This window comes from Hoplias malabaricus, chromosome Y (genome assembly GCF_029633855.1).
Source record: "Hoplias malabaricus isolate fHopMal1 chromosome Y, fHopMal1.hap1, whole genome shotgun sequence".
Lineage (NCBI taxonomy): Eukaryota > Metazoa > Chordata > Actinopteri > Characiformes > Erythrinidae > Hoplias > Hoplias malabaricus.
This window is the reverse complement of record NC_089820.1, coordinates 8,938,151-8,958,191: the sequence shown is the minus strand read 5'-3', so window position 1 is coordinate 8,958,191 and position 20,041 is coordinate 8,938,151. Positions and strand designations below refer to the sequence as shown.

At 41.5% G+C, this 20,041-nt stretch overlaps 1 pseudogene; it reads right to left on the bottom strand.

Moving 5' to 3' along the window:
• Positions 1 to 20,041, bottom strand: part of LOC136677908 (uncharacterized) — a 256,856-nt pseudogene that overhangs the window by 235,128 nt on the left and 1,687 nt on the right.

The following is a 20,041-nucleotide window of genomic DNA, read 5'->3' as shown; positions in this document are numbered from 1 at the left end:
GGTAGATGGGAGCAGAGCCAGTGAATACTCTGAAGGCCATCATTAGTGATTTAAATTTGATGCGAGGGAGAAGCGGCACGATCGAGCTACAGCGGTAACGTGATCGGCGAAGGTCAGCTGGTCATCAACCATGACACCCAGGTTTCTTACAAACTTGGTGGGAGCCACTGATAGGGACTCTAGCTTGATGCTGATGTTGCGGAGAATAGCTTGTTTGGCTGGGAGGACCAGCAGTTCAGTTTTGTATAAATTCAATTGGCGGTGATGTTCCTTCATCCATGTAGATATGTCAGAGAGACAGTCAGAGATTTGAGTTGCCACTGAAGTGTCTCCTGGAGGAAAGGATAAATAGAGCTGTGTTTCTTCTGCATAGCAGTGATAGGAAAAGCCGTGTGAATGTATGATTGGGCCTAGAGAGGTGGTGTACAAGGCAAAGTGGAGGGGTCCCAGCACTGAGCCTTGGGGCACACCTGTGGTGAGGTTTTGTCGCGCTGATGTTTGTCCAAGCCATGACACATTGAAGGATCGTCCAGTGAGATAAGACTCAAACCAGGAGAGTGCATTGTTCTTGAAGCCCATGTCAGTAGGTTTGTTTAGTAAGATGTGGTGGTTGACCAGATCAAATGCTGCTGATAGGTCAAGCAGGATGAGAACTGAGGACTGACCTGTCGCTTTGGCATCTTTAAGAGCTTCCATTACTGACAGAAGCGCAGTTTCCGTCGAGTGGCCGCTCTTGAAGCCGGATTGGTTAGAGTCAAGGAGGTTATGTTGGGAGAGGAATTTTGTTGCCTGCTTAAAGACAACTCTTTCAATGATTTTAGACAGGAAGGGGAGGAGAGAGACAGGTCGGTAGTTCTCTACTATAGAAGGAGCAAGAGAAGGTTTTTTGAGTAGAGGTCTTACCTGAGCTTGCTTGAAGGTGTTTGGAAATGCTCCAGAGGTTAGTGAAGAATTGATTACATGAGTGGCTGCGGACACAATGGACGGAGATTTGATACCTCGTCTTCTGTGAGAGGAGTGAAAGAAAGGAAGGAAGCAATAGGTTTAGGAGGATTCGAGGGGAGAGCTGTGCAGAAGGGTCAGAAAACTGGCTGCTAATGGCAGCAACTTTGCTGGTGAAGAAGTCAGCAAATGCGTCAGCAATGATATTGGTTGCAGGGGGCGGAGGTGGAGGGTTCAGTAGAGACTTGAAGGTTGAAAAGAGCTTCCGGGTGTCAGTAGCATTATTGATTTTGTCTTGGTAGAATTTCTTTTTTGCAGAGGTGGTGTTTGATGAGAAGGCTGAGAGCAGAGATTGCAGTTGTTTCAGGTGTGATGGGTGTTTTGTTTTTCGCCATTTCCTCTCAGCAGCTCTGAGGTTAGTGCGCATTGATTGAAGGGAGTCAGTAAGCCACGGGTGGGGCTGCATGGGTCTTGCGGGTCTGGTTGTCAGAGGGCACAGGCGATCCAAGCAGGAGCTCAGTGTTGTGCAGAGTGACTCTGTGGCATCATTGACCTCAAGAGATGAGAAGGTGCTGGGGGGTGGGAGAGCAGAAGTCACAAGGGCAGAGAAGTGGGTGGGAGATAGGTTGCAAAGATTGCGCCGGAAGGGGACAGAGGGAGCGGACACAGTGGGTTGCTGAGGGAGACAAGCATTGAGCTGAATAAAGTAATGGTCAGAGCTGATACCTGCTGTAGCTCAAAGGAGTGGGTCAGAGAGAAGAAATCATCTGAGTGTCTAGGTGGATGTTCATATCACCGAGAATGAGCATGGGACAGTCATGTTCAGGGATGCAAGAAAGCAGGGTGTCTAGCTCTCCTAGGAAATCGCCCAGTTGCCCTGGGGGACGATATACAACAACCACATACATTTTTACAGGTGCAGTCATCAGGATGGCATGGTATTCAAAGGAGTTGTACGAGACTGATGATTTGAACTGGGTATATTTCCATGTGTTGGAAATCAACAGCCCTGTACCACCACCTCATTTACCAGGCTGTGGGGTATGGGAGAATCTGTAGTTGATGGAGAGAGCAATGGGGGTAGCGCTGTTTTCCGGTTTGATCCAAGTCTCAGTGAGGGCTAGGATGTCTAGCGAAAGATGATTTGCATAGGCGGAGATGAAGTCTGCTTTGTTTACCGCAGACTGACAGTTCCATAGACCTATTGAGAAGGAATTGGTTATGGGTGTGGATGTGTGATATAGAGAGCGAAGGTTATTGATGTTGCTTTTCCGTCTGTGGAAGTAAAAGCGCCTGCGAGTTCCAGAGAGAGCAGAGATGGGGTAGAGACACATTGTGGAAAGAGAAAAATTAGGCTTTGTTTGTTTGTTTGGTGGCCTCGCTTGGGGGACACGATTGGGAGACACGTTATGTCTTTACCCCAGAATGCCTTCACACCAGAAAGGCTGAACACAAATGCTGACACTTCGCTCTTTGCATTTTCAGGATTTGTTCACACTCCTGTTACAACTCAACACGTGTCTTACCAAACTCTGTGGAGTTGTTTAGATCATTTAATCTGCTGTGGAGAATCACTGGAACATTAACACCACTTCCATCTGGAACTGAAATGTTGATATTCACACTGACGGAGGAGGAGGAGGAGGAGGAGGATGAAGGCGCTGAACGCTGTCGTCCTGAAAAAATCACAGGAGATACATTCAACAATAAATGATTTTATGGAAATGTAAAATTCTAAAGCGAGTTTGTGTTAAATTCTCCAGCCACAAGATTAAAACCACTGTCAAGGGGTGGGACATATTCAGCCATGAGGGAAGGGTCAGTGTAAGAGTCTGAGGGCCACACTGTGATAGTTGTAATGAATAAACAACTGAGCAACTGGGTTTCACTGCTGATAAACTGATTGCTGAGACACTTCTGACTTTTAAGACAAAAGAAGAGTTACAATAGGCCTCTTCACTGTGTTTGTTTACATTCAGAAGCACCACCAAAATATTATAGCTCTGTTTAATGTGATAACCAAGGGTTAATAACATAACCTAGTCAAATGAGAGCATAAAGACAAGGTTAAACCCACTACTTAAGAAACCGAACTATATTCATCTGTGGAAAAGAAGAGGATGTCTCTTCCTTAAAGACAGCTCAACACTTCCTGTGGAAAGTCAAGACTCTAAAGATGAACAGGAGCTGTGATACATATGTAGAAGGCACTGGGGAAAGTGGAGTTGTACATTGGAGTTGTAAATGGTTTGTGATTTTCATTGTTTTAGTCCAAGGATTTAAATGAAATTTGGAATTAAATCAGTCAGAAAGAACTGGAGGAAGAGCAGTGTGAACACACCCATATCTCACAGTATGTGTTTGTGTTCTTAAGTTAAAATGTCAAACATTTCACCATAGTTATACTGTGAAATACATTGCAGATTAAAGCTCTTACTACAAACAATCAGGAATAATCTGCATATAATTTTCACTTTTTTAACCTCAATATTCATTCATTCATTCATTCATTCATTCATTGTCTGTAGCCTTGATCCAGTTCAGGGTCGCGGTGGGTCCAGAGCCTACCTGGAATCACTGGGAGCAAGGCAGGAACATACCCTGGAGGGGGCAGCAGTCCTTCACAGGGCAAGACACACTCACACATTCACTCACACACTCATACCTACGGACATTTTGAGTCTCCAATTCACCTGCCAACGTGTGTTTTTGGAGCGTGGGAGGAAACCAGAGCACCCGGAGGAAACCCACACAGACACAGAGAGAATACACCACACTCCTCACAGACAGTCACCCAGAGGGAACCCACAGAGACACAGGGAGAACACACCACACTCCTCACAGACAGTCACCCGGAGGAAACCCACACAGACACAGAGAGAATACACCACACTCCTCACAGACAGTCACCCGCAGGAAACCCACGGAGACACATGGAGAACACACCATACTCCTCACAGACAGTCACCCGGAGGAAATCCACGCAGAAACAGGGAGAACACACCACACTTCTCACAGACAGTCACCCGGAGGAAACCCACGCAGAAACAGGGAGAACACACCACACTTCTCACAGACGGTCACCCGGAGGAAACCCACGCAGAAACAGGGAGAACACACCACACTCCTCACAGACGGTCACCCGGAGGAAACCCACGCAGAAACAGGGAGAACACACCACACTCCTCACAAACAGTCACCCGGAGGAAACCCACGTAGAAACAGGGAGAACACACCACACTCCTCACAGACGGTCACCCACAGGAAACCCACGCAGACACAGAGAAAACACACCACACTCCTCACAGACAGTCACCCGGAGGAAACCCACGCAGACACAGGGAGAACACACCACACTCCTCACAGACAGTCACCCGGAGCGGGACTCGAACCCACAAACCTCAAGGACCCTGGAGCTGTGACAGAGACACCACTTGCTGCTCCATTGTGCTGCCCAACCTCACTGTCATATAACAAAAATATAACTGCAGCTGAAATTTGCACAGCCAACTGTGAGCAATTCACCCACACACAGAAACACACATTCACACATTTCTCTAAGTCTTGGGTAATGCAGCCTGGCCCATTCTTTTGGGAGGGTGTGAAACCACTGCTTTGTAGCACAGTCAGCTGGTGGTACACTACACACAAAGTTATTATAGAATAGACTTTCACACCTTTTATGAAATTTTAATAATAAGCATTTAATTATTTAGTCTCCAACTTATTGTCTCTACTTATTGTTATTAGCATTTTATTGTAATGATTTATTTTAATTATTGCTTCACTCCATTTGTTAAAAACAGAAAACAACTACAATAATTATCACTAGAAATATATTATATTATATTATAATCACTAGAAAATAAATTTTAAAATAAAACTTGCCAAGGACAAATCAACACAGAATGTGGACAAACACATTATAAATAATAATTCAAACTGTCTGCTGTAAGAGTCTCAGAGATTCCCTGCAGTCTGCGATGTGCATTTTCACCAACTCAGAATGTAAGATTCTTCACAAGCTTCACAATCCAGACTCTGCAGAACTCCACATGGTTTCAGTGAGAGCTGAGCTCTGCTTAAGGCTTAAGAATTTTCTACCTCTCATCTATCCTTAATTCCACTCCTTTATTTCTTTATCTTCAATCCATCTTTAACTAAATACAGTGAAGACCCCCCCAGAACTGCTCTGTACTTTGGACAGTGTTTCATAAATGAATTTACAAAGTTCCAGAATGTAAACAGAACTAGTGTGTTCCCTGGTAAACTCACCTGTAAATCTCTAGCTGTGCTCCCAAAACACAGCTGTAAATCTCTTCAGGCGCAGGGCAGCTTTCTTTCTAACTGTGTGTGTCTCCATCTTTAAACTGATGTAAAGTGGTTTAGTGCAGCTAATGCATCTTTCGGCCCTACAGAAACCCTCCTCACATTTAAAAGCAGTTGCTTACAGACACAGTCTCTGAAAACATAGGCAACAAACCCACATTTTTTCTTTTTCCTGGGGTTTTCATTAGGTGACCTCTTACACTTTTTCAATGTGTGAGCTTCCACGGCCCACCGTAGGCCTCAGTGGTAGTTCAAGGAGGACATAAAATCCCTTTTTACACCTCAACAAACATATTAGGGTTGAGCTGGCTGACTGGATTTACACAGTACACTCACACAGCAGACAAAGCTAGTAACGTTAATTTGTGGGAATCAGTGTCATATTTTGTGACTTTATGAGATAAATGGTTAAAAACATGGTCTTTCACCCTGAGAGATCCTGAGGCTGGACCGTCTACAAGTGAAGGGGCCACTCTTTCTCTGACCGAGAAAAAAGAAGATACAGCAGTGAGCACCTGGCACTGGAAGAAAAAAGAGAAAGCTGTGGCTCAAAGGTCTTGGGATGAAGCTCTGAAGCTGGAGCTGGAGTTATGTTGCCACTTGGAGACTGAATAGTGAGTATAGAAATGAGGAGGTGTTTATAATATTGTGGCTGATTGGTGTGAACAAAGAACATTACATTTCAGACTATGATTCAGTAAAGTTTAATGAATATGATTTACATTTACTGCAAATGTACAGCAGCACATTCTCTCAACATTCAACATTATAAACATTTTATAAATAATATAACATTATACATTTACAAAGCCCCTCTCTTTCCCTGTCTGTCTGTCCATTTATCTGTCTGTCTATCTATCTATCTATCTTCACTTACATTTGTAAATTACATAATACATACGAGACATTTTATTATTATTAAATTATGGGTGCTGTCTGTGTGTGTGTGTGTGTGTGTGTGTGTCTGTCTGTCTGTGCGTGCGTGGGTGTGTTGCTCTAACCACTCGACCACGGCGTCCTCTAGAGGAACGTTGGACATCCAGACCGCTGTGCGTAAGGCTCCTGTAGCGCTGCAGTTCCCTCAGGATCAGTGAAGTCTCCTGTTTACAGACGGTGTGTTGTTTATTTATTACTTTATCAGATTTAAACCGTGCTTTTATGGAGAGAGTCCTTTTCTCTCGGGGACAGTCTCCTCCTCTGTGTCTGAGCTCAGTGTCAGAGAAGTGTGCAGCGCTACGAAGCCTGAAGTGGAGGGTTTACTTCGTCTGTTTGGACTTTGTGTCGAGTCACTGATCCAGGAATCAGAGCCGCTCCTGTTGACTTCTTCAGATTTCTGAACACGGGCTTTCAGAAATATTACAGACTTCTACAGAGGATTACAAGCTTCCAGACTTTATACCGGACCTTAGTTACAAATGTGGACGTAGTGCTCAGAGAGGACAATAACACACCGTCACTATTGGGTTTGAATGTTTCTTTTTAATTTTTATATACTTTTTTTTAAAACAGAAAAACTCAATAGATGTTTACATTTTAATTTTTATTCATTTGTTTTTTAAAACAGAGGAAAAAGCAATAGATAGTTTTAGAAATTACACACACACACACACTGTTTACAGCAAAGGAAAATGAGGAATGCATATTCGAGAGCAATATGCAAATTCAGAGAGAAATATTTTTTCCTCGTGTCCTGTGTGACTCTCGTCCTGGGAACAGCAGAAAGACAGGAGAGTGAACCGAACGATGGAAAGGGCACTGGACACTGGACAGAGCACAGGACGAGACTAGACAGGGACTGGGATGAAGACAGGGACAGGGACTGGAACAGAGAAGATAACAGAGTGAGGAACAAAGAGAACGACAGGCACACTGACAGAGGGCACTGAAGGCACTGAGGGCAGTCTGGCTGAGAACTGAGGGGCAGGCCAAGCTAGGAACTGGGAGACCGGACTGGCAAGGACAGGACCAGCTGGAACCACAGGAGACGATGGGACCTCAGGACCAGAGCCAGAAGAGGACTGAACTGTGAAGAGGTGGAATATTACACAGCAGTGTGAGAGCGAGTCTTGTTCCTGCACACATTGTTATTAGAATAAAAAAGAACAATCCACAACTCTTTCAACTTACCAGAGTAGCTACAGATGTTCAGAGTTCTGATTGTATTCTGGGAGAACACTGGAGCAATAACTTTACTTCCATCTGAAGCTGAAATGTTCGTATTCAGGGAGGAGGAGGAGGAGGAGGCTGAGTGTTGGTTTCGTGAAGAAAATGAATAAATTAATCATAAAACGTTCAAAAATGTCTTTAATGACGGGGTAAAGCACTAAAAATGGCACAAGATTAAAACAAGTCACAGCTGAAGTGAAGGACACTGATAAAGCCCTGGTGGAGGACTGAGGTAAATCACAGTGTGTTACTTCCTTCAGCTGTCAGTAGTTTTAATGTTGTGGCTGGTGTATGTGGCGCTCCAGTGAGTGTTGATGGTGTGTGCTGTGTGAAGTAGTGTCAGGTTACACCCGTCTACACTCCTCTCAGCGGTAGTAACGAGCCCTAGTGCGGATCCCTCCTGTTAGTGATGGGAATTTCTGGCCCGGCTCTTCTTTCGGCTCCTAAATGGCTCTTTGTTTTACCACTTATTTCCACTGGTACAGAACAATATTACCTACATTTTACATGACTATATGGACAAAATATTATTGTTCAATATTAAAAATAGTAAACAGTGTTGCAATGGCCAATTGTTTTTATGGCTGTCTTGTAATAACTCACTGACTGCACTCACACATTCAATTGTATAAATAACTGGATTTTTATTTAAACACCTTAATAAAAAATCACTTGTAAACTCTGAAATATAGCCAATGGAGCCCAAAAGGTAGATATTACAAAATAGCTTATTAAAATAAATAATCATACATCTGAGTAACATTTAAATCCCCTCTCCTCTACAATTGAAAAGGGTTGGAAATCTTGTGCAATCATTATGGCCAACTTTTCATCAATTTTGTCTCGTCTTGCTGGCATCAATGTCAGAAAATGTTTTATGGAGCTCCGTGTTGCTGTTCCTTGACATGTACCTGATGGTGCAGGTGTTGGAACAGGTGTTGGCATGCTAGCCTGCTTTCTTCCAGATGAACTGCTGGATGTATCGTTGTCAAATGTCTATGAAGATTGTTAGTGGAGCCTGCTCGAAAAGATATTTTGGTCTTGCAAATGAGACATTCTGCCGTTGCGTTATCATGATTTTTAAAGTGCAGCCGAATATTGCTTCCCTTCGCTGATCGGTACCTTTGCTTGTTGTTCTCTGATTGGTTGAATGACAAGCCTTTAGAAAAAAATGGCTCTGTCTTAGACGGGAACCGGCTCTCATCGTTCACTTACAAGAGCCGGCTCTTTGAACGGAAAAAGTCTCTTAGACGGAGCACCCGGAGGAAACCCATGCGGACACGGGGAGAACACACCAACTCCTCACAGGTAACTGCAGATGTGGCATATTTAATGCAATGACTATTCTTAGCCCTGAATGTTGTGAATAAAGTAGCCCTGATGACAAGTATGTGTTGTCCAGTGGATCTTTCTGAGCACATGTCAGTTCAAACTAACCTGTATGTCACTCAAGCAGAGAATAATTTCCAGCTTGTCACTGTTTAACTGATGAAAGTTTTTATGGCAACCATCATACTCATGTGCTCTAAAAAATATCCTCATGTTGAGGTCAATGGTCCTCTTGTGCACAAATGAGACACTCAAACATTTCGTCTCAAATGACTGTCAATGACTGGACTGGTCAGCCAACACTGAAGCACTCTACAAGAAAGGGCAGAGCAGGCTGTACTTCTTGAGGAGGTTGGGGTCCTTCAATGTCTGCAGTAAGCTCCTCAGGATGTTTTACCAGACTGTTGTTGCCAGTGTCCTCTTTTATGCTGTGGTATGCTGGGGAGGAAGCATAAAGAAGAGGGATGCTGGGCGACTAGACAGGCTGGTTAAGAAAGCTGGCTCTGTGGTGGGGGCTGAACTGGAGTGCATCACTTCCATATCAAACAAGAGGACCCTGAACAAACTGATTAGCATCTTGGACAATGAGTGCCATCCACTCCACAGTATCATAACCAAGCAGAAGAGCTTGATCAGCTGGAGACTTCGCTCACTGCCAGGCTCAACTGACAGACTGAGGAAGTCATTTGTCCCCAGGGCTATTGAGCTGTTCAATGCTTCACTAAAGGGGAGAGGAGAGTTGGACTTCTCTGCATAGTCTGTCTGTCCATCCAACACCACCACCACCTCCACCTCCTCCATATTGCACATGTGTACCTAACTGGACAATAGACAGGTCAACCACTGGACAAGTCAACCAACTCATCTACCTCATGTGTACCTTAATCTGACAGCTACAATAGTAGGTGTATACTTAATACAGGTACATTGCACTAAATTGCCTTGCACTATTTTATTTAATATATTTATTTCTAATTCTGAAACTGCACTGTTATTGCACTGTACTTATATTGCACATTCCATACCCATTGCATTATCCACACCTTTTCAACTTTTAAATCATATGCTGCACAAAAGAGATCATCCCCAGCTGCTCACAGTATCACAGATTCTTGCCAGGCTATGTTTGATTACTCTGACGATTGATTATTCTTAAGCACACTGTCAGCTTCTTGGGTATTTGGTATTTTTTTTTTTTTTTTTTTTTTTTTTTTTTTTTTTTAAACTCTATTAGTCCATTGCTGTTTAGTGATTCGTGTACGTGATGTCTAAGTCTGTAAGCTACTGAGACCTTTAATTTCCCCTGGGGATCAATAAAGTATCTATCTATCTATCTATCTAACAAATTCAGCTGGATTCTGGCCAAACTGCATCAGAGTAACAACATGCTCATGCAAGAAATAAAACGTCCAGTATAACCATAAGCACCATAGTTCATTTTGTCTAAACATATATTAAGCCATGATTAAAAATAAACAGTGCCTTTCAAAAGTATTTACCCCCTTGGTATTTTTCATGTTTTGCTACCTCACAACCTGTAATTAAAATAGATGATTTGAGGGATTGCCTCGTTTCATTTACAGGACATGCCTATAACATATATTGAACATTACATTTTCTTTTTATTGTGAAGCAAACAACAAATAGGACAAAATTAACATTTACAGGTTTCCCCTTAAACCACTCGAGAGTTGCTTTAGCAGAATGCTTTGGGTCATTGTCCTCTTGGAAGGACCTCCATCTCAGTCTCAAATCACTGACAAACATATTCCACATATTCTGTCATATCACATGCTATGTTCACAGGGCCATTACAAAAAATTTCCACAGTAAAATTTCTTCATATTAAGGATATCAATAGTTATATTGTGTCTTTAGTGAGCCTTTCAGACTTTTGAGACACTTTGAAAATAAAGAGATAATATCCGCGGAAGGAAGCTAAACGTGTATTTTTTCCACGGTACGGAAGTTGTGTTCCTATTTTGCCATCTAGCGGCGACGGAATGCAACGAGTGCAGCATTTAAGGTGAAAGAGAAAATCCAAATGAATCGATTGCTCATCCTTGGTGTCCCGGATGTTTACTCTGAACTTTTTGTAACTCGTATTTTGGTAACTGAATTTCGTCTACTAAATTTGAGCAACTTCAAAATATATTGTTTGAATTTTTTTTAGCTTGAAATTTTTTATATGAATTTATTAACTTTGAATAATGACGGTGAAATTGTGTTCTTGAAAATTTATTTATTCATTATCTGTAACCGCTTATCCAGTGCAGGGTCACGGTGGGTCCAGAGCCTACCTGGAATCATTGGGCGCAAGGTGGGAATACACCCTGGAGGGGGCGCCAGTCCTTCACAGGGCAAAACACACACATTCACTCACACACTCACACCTACGGACACTTTTGAGTCACCAATCCACCTACCAACGTGTGTTTTTGGACTGTGGGAGGAAACCGGAGCACCCGGAGGAAACCCACGCAGACACAGGGAAAACACGACAGCTCCTCACACACAGTCACCCGGGAGCAGGCATCGAACCCACAACCTCCAGGTCCCTGGCCTGTGTGACTGCGATACTACCTGCTGATGATGGAAAAATGATGGATTTGACGGTGCTCTGGGGGATCATCAAAGGTTTTGATATTTTTTATAACTCAATTCTGACTTGTACTTCTCAACAACTTTGACCCTGACATGTCTGGGGTGGAAACATTAGTGATGGAAATGGTGTGTGTGTGTATACTGACACATCATGTGACACTTAGATTGCACACAGGTGGACTTCATTTCACTAAGCATGTGACCTTTGAAGGTAATAGGTTGCACCAGAACTTTTTAGGGGCTTCATACAGATGCACATGCCAATGTTCAGTTTTTTATTTCCCCAAAAAAATTTTCCTCATTTTACTTCACCAACTTAAGACAATTTTGTATAGCTGCATCAAATACAATTCATTCATTCATTCATTCATTATCTGTAACCGCTTATCCAATTCAGGGTCGCGGTGGGTCCAGAGACTACCTGGAATCATTGGGCGCAAGGTGGGAATACACCCTGGAGGGGGCGCCAGTCCTTCACAGGGCAACACAGACACACACACACACACACATTCACTCACTCCTACGGACACTTTTGAGTCGCCAATCCACCTACCAACGTGTGTTTTTGGACTGTGGGAGGAAACCGGGGCACCCGGAGGAAACCCACGCAGACACGGGGAGAACACACCAACTCCTCACAGACAGTCACCCGGAGCGGGAATCGAATCCACAACCTCCAGGCCCCTGGAGCTGTGTGACTGTGACACTACCTGCTGTGCCGCCCAAATACAATTCAGATTAAAGAATTTAAATACAGGTTGTAATGTAACAAAATAGGTAAAAAGCCAAGGGGGTGAATGCTTTCGCAAGGCACTGTAGGAAGATATTGTTTTTAAACAGGATCAGTCAATGAATCCAGAGAAGAAAAGTTATAAAACATGGACACTGGCAAATTTGGCTGGGTGTGTGTGTGACTTTGAGGTGTACTGAGAAAGATGATGTTAGGACAGAATTGACCGTGGATGTAAAGTGATGAAATCACTGGAAGAAAAGCACTTCTGACCTTATTTGATAGCCTCCTTACATCTGTGCCATGGTATAAAATCATGTAATGCTGTTGCAGCATAAAACCCAGAGAGAGCAATATCCAGCACCAAGGACTGAGGCTGAGCTCCAGTGCAGACAGTCTGGCTTCATTGTGACTTGTGGTGGAAATTTAAACGAGCTGTCACTGTCCTGTTAAACATCCACAGTCCCACATCCTTCACTGAGATCACATGAAAAGAGAAGGATGAGACTTAAAACTCCATGCGCAAAGGCTGTTGTTGTCTATTATAAGCATATGGGCTATGTGGACAAGGCAGACTTGCTCAAGTTACTGTGTACTAAAGGCTGCAAGACCAGGAGGTGTTGGTATCAGCTTTTTTGGCACTTAATAGATGTCACAGACATAAATGCACACGTTCTGTACCGCAAGCAGTTTCGGAAAGACACAATAACTTTGAAGGACATTGTTCTGTAGTTACAGGTTCAGTGAAGGCCAAGACTAGTTCTACCTGTCAGGCTGAGATACCATTTTAAAAACCATACATTCTAAGTGAGCAGTGCAATGTACAACAAAACCCTTTGCCAAGTGCATATGCCAAATGCAAAATGAAAGTGCACAGGAAGCAAAATTGAGCTGTGCCTCAGATACACGAGAAAAGACAATGAATCAAAGAGTACTACATGAAAAATTGAAATGACACAGTCAGTTACAAAATGCTCAGCAGTTTCTCAGAGAAACCACCTCAGAAATTACCTAAGCCCATAAGCCTAAAACAGTCTCAACGCAATTCTGTTTAATTAATGGTTTTTAACTTATTCATATCAATAAATCTGCCAGTTTGCAAGGAATTCATTGTGTGTGAGAGAAGGACCACTTCATGGTTACCAGCATATGTTGTAATTTGAATGCTTACTACTCAATATCAGACCAACACAAACAGGCAGAAACCAGCTTTGGCTGACATGAATCATATGAAATTTTCAGCATTGAATATATTAAATACAACATTAAGCCTCAATCAAAAAAAAGTATATTACATTTTAAATTTATTTATATAGTCCAAAAATCCCAATGTTCAACAAAGTTCTTTACAATAAAACAAATAAAGAAACACGTTGGTTTTGAAATATGTGCAAAGCCCAACCCCACCATTTTATAGATGAATACAAGATAAAGTGTTGGTGGGAGCGAGTTTGTCCAACAAGGAAATTATGTGAGATTGTGGGGTACATAAGAAGTTTGGGTGTGGTCCTACTTCCAAAATGATGCTACTTGAATATCCACAAAAATCCACAAAACAGACTATGAAAGGAGTCACATATTAGTCCACACAAAATAAATAAATACAATTATTTTTAGCTACCTCCATATTCCACATTTTTATTCCAGAAAAATATGTTTGAAAATACATTTTTCAATTTGGATTTACAAGAATAGATCTTGTAGATTCTACGGTAGATAGAGATAAAGCATACCAATACAGCAGGGAGCCATATCGAGCTAAATCAATGACATAAGTATATGAATCTGATTTTTAAATATCTTTATTATATTTGTCTGAATATTTTATATTTGAATAATTTTTGTATGGAATGATAAACTTGTAAATTTGAAGTGGTGAAATAGTAAGATACACATTAAAAAAATCAGATTCCAAAAATTCAGAGTAAAAAAAATATATAGATTTTAAAAATACAGACCCATTAATTAAAGTCTAAAAAATTCAGTTCACATAAAAAAATAAAAAGTGATGAATGGGTCTGAGAGTAGAACTAGGACACACTTCGCCTCGTCTCTTTGTGTACATAATTACGAATCTAACACTATTCACGCCATGTTTAGCCAAGCTCTGCTCAATATTACTGTGTTTTACTGGACTCTCAGACAGAAATGTTTTAAAAGTTATTGAGCTTTTATCATAATCTCTTATTTATGTGTGGAGGTGTTTCTGTGAAACATAAAACAGAAAGTCAGCTCATTTGTCCGTATACAGCACTGGACACAGACTGTTACAGCTTTTCTGATCTGTTCACCACGGCTTTTCTCTTTAAATTTACACAAAAACAGTCGAGATCTCCAAGCAAATAAAGCCACCAGAGAGTGAGTGGGTTGATCAATATTTTAATGAGACTATGAATCTCCGTTACAAACAGCACTGCTTTTCAATCAGACTTTATAGCAATTTAAACAAATTGTCTACAAATGCCCTGTTCATTTATCAAGTTATTTTGGTTAATTAAATGTAAAGGTGCTTGCGTTTAATGACGCGTCACCATTTCAGCTCCTGACATGATCATGAGGTTTCTTGTGTAAACTGACTGAGTGTCATATGGTATCTTCAGTTTTGTTGTTTAGAACACAGGCATTTCATGATCATTTTATGATTTCATGGTGGCGCAGCAGGTAGTGTTGCAGTTACACAACTCCAGGGACCTGCAGGTTGTGGGTTAAAGTCCTGCTCCGGTCGACTGTCTGTGAGGAGTTCTCCTCATGTCCGAATGGGTTTTCTCCCACGGTTCAAAACAACACACGTTGGTAGGTGGATTGGCAACTCAAAAAAGTGTCCATAGGAGAGTGTGTGAGTGTGTGTCACCCTGTGAAGGACTGGCACCCCCTCCAGGGTGCATTCCTGCCTTGCACCCAGTGATTCTGGGTAGGTTCCGGACCACCGTGACCCTGAACTGGATAAACAGTTACAGACAATGAATGAATATGTTACAGGGCTTAGGTAACCTGCCATTTATGTAGAAATATGAAAAAATATATTTTTCAAATAGGAAATTATCTGTTTTTTTTAAATACCCTAGTATATGTGGACTAGGCTGTGGCCTTTAACAATTAATATAAAATACAGTACAATCCAGTTCCATAATTAAAGGTAAGGAACATATACCTTGAGGATACCACCACAGTCTCAGTAAAAATTATTAGCACAGTGACAGTAAAATGTACTATACCAGCCCACGCTAAAGTAGTCCTGCTTTGACAGGAGAAAAACTATATAAAAAAAAATAATTATGATTTGCTTTTTCACAATTCTACATCAACAAACAACAGATTGGCCTGATGACTGAGAGATCAATGGTATCTTAGACAAAGTCTGTGCCATCTGAGGCCGGGAGTCCAAGAAATCAAAATTCACCTCACTTTATGTGAGTGGAGAAAATGGCCCTTTGTATACTCACCCTAGTGCTATCCAGCTGTGTTGTCTGTTACCTGGCATAACAGATTGGAATTTTCAGTGTTCTTCAGGCATGGTTGGCTGTCCAAGTAACTGATTTTGCCCTCAGTCTCCAGCTTAGCGATTGTCCTTACATAAAGTATTCTTAAAGATAAGTTTATTAAATACATTTGTAAAAATTCTCATTTAGTATCATTGTACCAGTATTATTTCCATTATGTTTGGGACTAAATTGGCCTACTTTTTAGTTGTTAAAAGTATACTTTGTGTATATTTTAAGTGTAATAGCATTAAACTTTGAATAAACAACTGTTTTACATGCAACTCTTTTGTTCTGTGTGTATATACTTACAGTAAACTAGTATGTATGGAGAGAGATTAGTCTCAAAATACTTTATCTACAAGGTGGGCCAACTAGGTACTTGTGTCTAATAAAGTGGACAGTAAATAGACAGTGTTTAAAAACTCCAGCGGCACTGCTGTGTCTGATCCACTTGTACCAGCACAACACACATTAACACATCAATAACACGTCAGTGTCACTGTATCACTGAGAATGATCCACCACCTAAATCATATCTACTCTGTGGGGATCCTGACCATTGCCAAACAGGGTCAAAGGGAGCAAACATGCAGAGCAAGAGATGGAATATATATTTATATATATATATATATATATATGTATGTATCTCATGCCACACACACAGCTCACCATCTGATGAAAAAATACAGCCTGAAAATATATGACATTTGATGAGTGGAAAAAGCAAACATCTGGAAAAAACTACAGTGCTGTAGCCAATGCTGGATGGAACCGCATCATTAAAATGTTCACTCATACAAAATGAAGTGGCTATAAATGCTGGAATGCTATAAGCTAAAACCATAAATACATGGAGCACCTTATCAGTAAAAAAAGACGCTTTACACAACATGAAATACAGGTACTGTAGAGTTCCATCCTTTATGTTCAGACCTTTTTCTTTTTCAATAACCTTTAATTTTGCACACACAACTTGTAGTTAAGTCTTTGTAGATACGCAGGAAATGACATAGGATGTTTTTGAAGTGGCTGCACAGGATCCTAAGGTCACCATGCCCAATGCCGAGCTGTTTGATATCTTAATCCTTACTGGCACAGAATGGATGTCATCATATCATCCAAGTGGATGCAGCATATTGGTTGTGTTTGAGGCGACTCCTTGATGTCCCAAAAAAAGGTAACGTGCTTTGAGCTCTATTGAAAAGCTCCATATAACTAGCTTTCATTTAAAAGGAATGTACATACACCTACTCCTACTGAACAGGCTCAAGTTATCTAACTCAGAAAGCCTGATTTATGAAACACCACAAGAAAACTCAAGAGCGGGAGTGCACTCCAACCTTAGTTACTCTAGGTTTTCTCTGTGCAGTTATGTTCCGTGTATTTTAGCCAGTGAAATCTGGTCTGCATATTGAACCTACTGGTCTACACAACTCCTACATGAAACCAGACCTTTGGAGCAAACTGGGGTCTTGGGTGAAAAAATATCAGGGACATCTAAAAGTGTTATCATAGGATAAAGGAACTGTGCCACATTTTCACAATTACTGATATTCTTATCTAGCCTTAGTAATCAGTTTCTGTAGTTATAAAACCTACTCAAAACAGTAGAGCAAGCTAAATTTTCAATAATCTTTGTTATCAGAATTACATGATTAAAAAGCCTGGAAACCTTTGCAAATGAACCCAACATATGAATTCTTCATTGCAGTTTCTCTGGTAAAGGTGGTTCAGCCTAATATTGGGAATGGAACTCAAAGTAAGCAATGTTTATGAAAGTTAACTTTATTAATTTTGTTGTATATATTATTATTATTATTATTAATATTGTACACTTGTTCTATAAAGGGTCATGTTCATGAGATGCCTTGTCAATTTTTTGTAGTCCCTGAATGAACCAGTAAATTCTCCATAGAACAGGTTCCCTATGTACATGGTGTTGACACAAGGTAGGTTTAATACAGAGTCTCTGCTGCATTTAGGCCACTAGGTGTCAGTATATTGGATGCTTCATAACATGGAAAAAAAATAATTCGAGAAAATTACTGATTGCTCATTTAATCTCCTAACACCTTGAGCAGCACCTGCCTGCTTCTGTCATGCTAAGAGCACCTCTTTAATTCTGTCCAATACCTCAGTTACCTGAATGTCATCTTCTTGTTGAATGTGGAATAGTAATTAGACTATACACATGCCATTGCCTACAAATGAAATAACTGAAAGACTGAGTATTGTTCTGCATAAGAAAATTAATAGTTATTCATTTATTCCCTTATTTATTCCTCATTTATTCACTTATTTATGTATACATATTCTTTAACTTCATCCTTATCCGGGGTCCAAAGAGCCTACCCCTTAATCTCTGAATGCAAAGCAGGAACACACACCCAGGACGAGGTGCTGGTCCATCTAAAGGTATCACACACTGTAAATCTCACACACACACACACACACTCACACCTATTGACAAGTACACACAGCCAATCTAGCTAGCATTGTGTTTTTGGACTGTGGGAGGAAGCTGGAGAACCCTGAACAAGCCCAGTGACTCAAGGAGAGGACTGAACCCTGGAGCCCAATCAGAAAATAATACAATAAATACAGAGGAGAAGAGAAGGCCCAACAGAGGAGAGGAGAAGAACATCTTTCACAAAATTATCGTTATTTTACAGATATTACCTATTTCAGGAGATAGGATGCATGACTTTTTTTGCATGATTACATGACCTTTGATTACAATAATTAGATTTTTAATAAATCTGTTTTTAAAGTCATGTTTTGAAAGTCATATTATAATACTCTGTCACCCCAGCCACAAAGTTAAGCAGCACAAACTGAGTGTGTGTGTGTGTGTGTATGATAGTGTGTGTGTGTGTTGCAGGTGATTTTAATGAAGAGAGGATATAGACCAGTGTGAGCTGGACAAAGTTACACCATCGACTGGATGTATCATACAGTGTGTGTTAAACTGGTCTGGTAATGCCAGTTCCTGATGGTCTGGTGGTGGTTTAGTCAGTCACCCAGCTTGGTCAAACATCACTCTTTAGATTTTTTAAATGCAGTTATTAATTTATTTAGCTCAGAGGACAGATGTTTGATGTACAGTGTGTCTGCTCTGCCCTTCCCTCTCCCACCGTCTCTCTCTCTTCTGTCTGTTGATGATCTCCAGGAGGCAGACGGCATACCTCTCTTCCTTAATTGTTGGAAGGTGTGGTCTCCACCTGGTCCTCCTGTGCAGCCTACAGGGTATTTGAGGTGGACTCTCTGTCACCTCACTTGGCAGTGCTGTAGCTTCTTTCAACTTTGTTGTCCCAGAGTGCACTCTCTGGTTTCCTCTGGATAATTTACCCTCGTTCCTTTCCTTTTCTTTGTCTTTTTCTTGGTGTGGCCAGGGGTCGGACCATCGGCCATTTCATACTTTTCATCTGTCAAAATGAGAAGAGGCAGATTCAGTATCTTGTCATTGATTTCCAGGGATTTCACTGTTGATCATTTTACACAGAGATTCATCAGCTGTTTTCACAACTGAAAATCCTCCCTGGAGCTCTGGATCTACTTCTATTGAAGAGATGATAAATGCTGACGGTGGGTGGAGCTATGAAAAGATGCAGAAGACATGGCTCTGCAGATCTGTGCTGTGTGTTTCTACTACTCACCCAGGGGCTGGTCATTGTTGCTGACCTCACTCTGCTCTGGCCTGGCAAGGTCTTCGTCTGCAATAAGAAGAACCATGGGTTAAATGGGGGTCTGATTTAAATTGGTGCACTGAAGAATGTGTAGGTTGTGTTTGTGTCCAGGATCAGAAATTTTAATCTGTTACTCACCCAGTCGGGAAGTGCTGGGTTCGGTGTCAATGAAGTGAAGGTGCTCCTCAGAGACCTCAATCTCAGCTGGAGCACTCTCCAACTTCAGATTATGTCCTGCTGACAGAGAAATAAACACCAACATTTACCAAATGACCAAATCATCTTCATTCCTGCACTGTCCCATGAACTGACAACTCTGAAATAACCTTAAACTCATCATTAGTTCATACCCCCAATACCTGCATGCACTAACTGTCTCCCCTAAAACATTTCTACTGATCAGGGGTTAGCATTATTTTACTCACCTAGAGACTGCACTTCTACATCCAGCAGCAGTGTGTCCATAACCTCTTGGATGGTGTCCGCCTGAGCTCCAGTGGAAGATGTGTTAAGTGTCTCCTCTTCTTTCAACTCATCACCTGCTTCAACAAAGGAGACACTGAATTACTGTTCTTCTCATGATCCTCTCATCCACTCACTGGGACGGTGGTCTTGCTTTTGCCAAAAATGTCCTAGATACTAGATAGGTTATCTAGATAGTTTATTACTCACCCTGTCCCTGGTCAGTGTCCTGATGTCCCAGGATGGCTTCAGCCTCCGATTCAGCCATCCCTGTCTCAGACACATTCCCTGCATTTTGGAGAGATAAACGT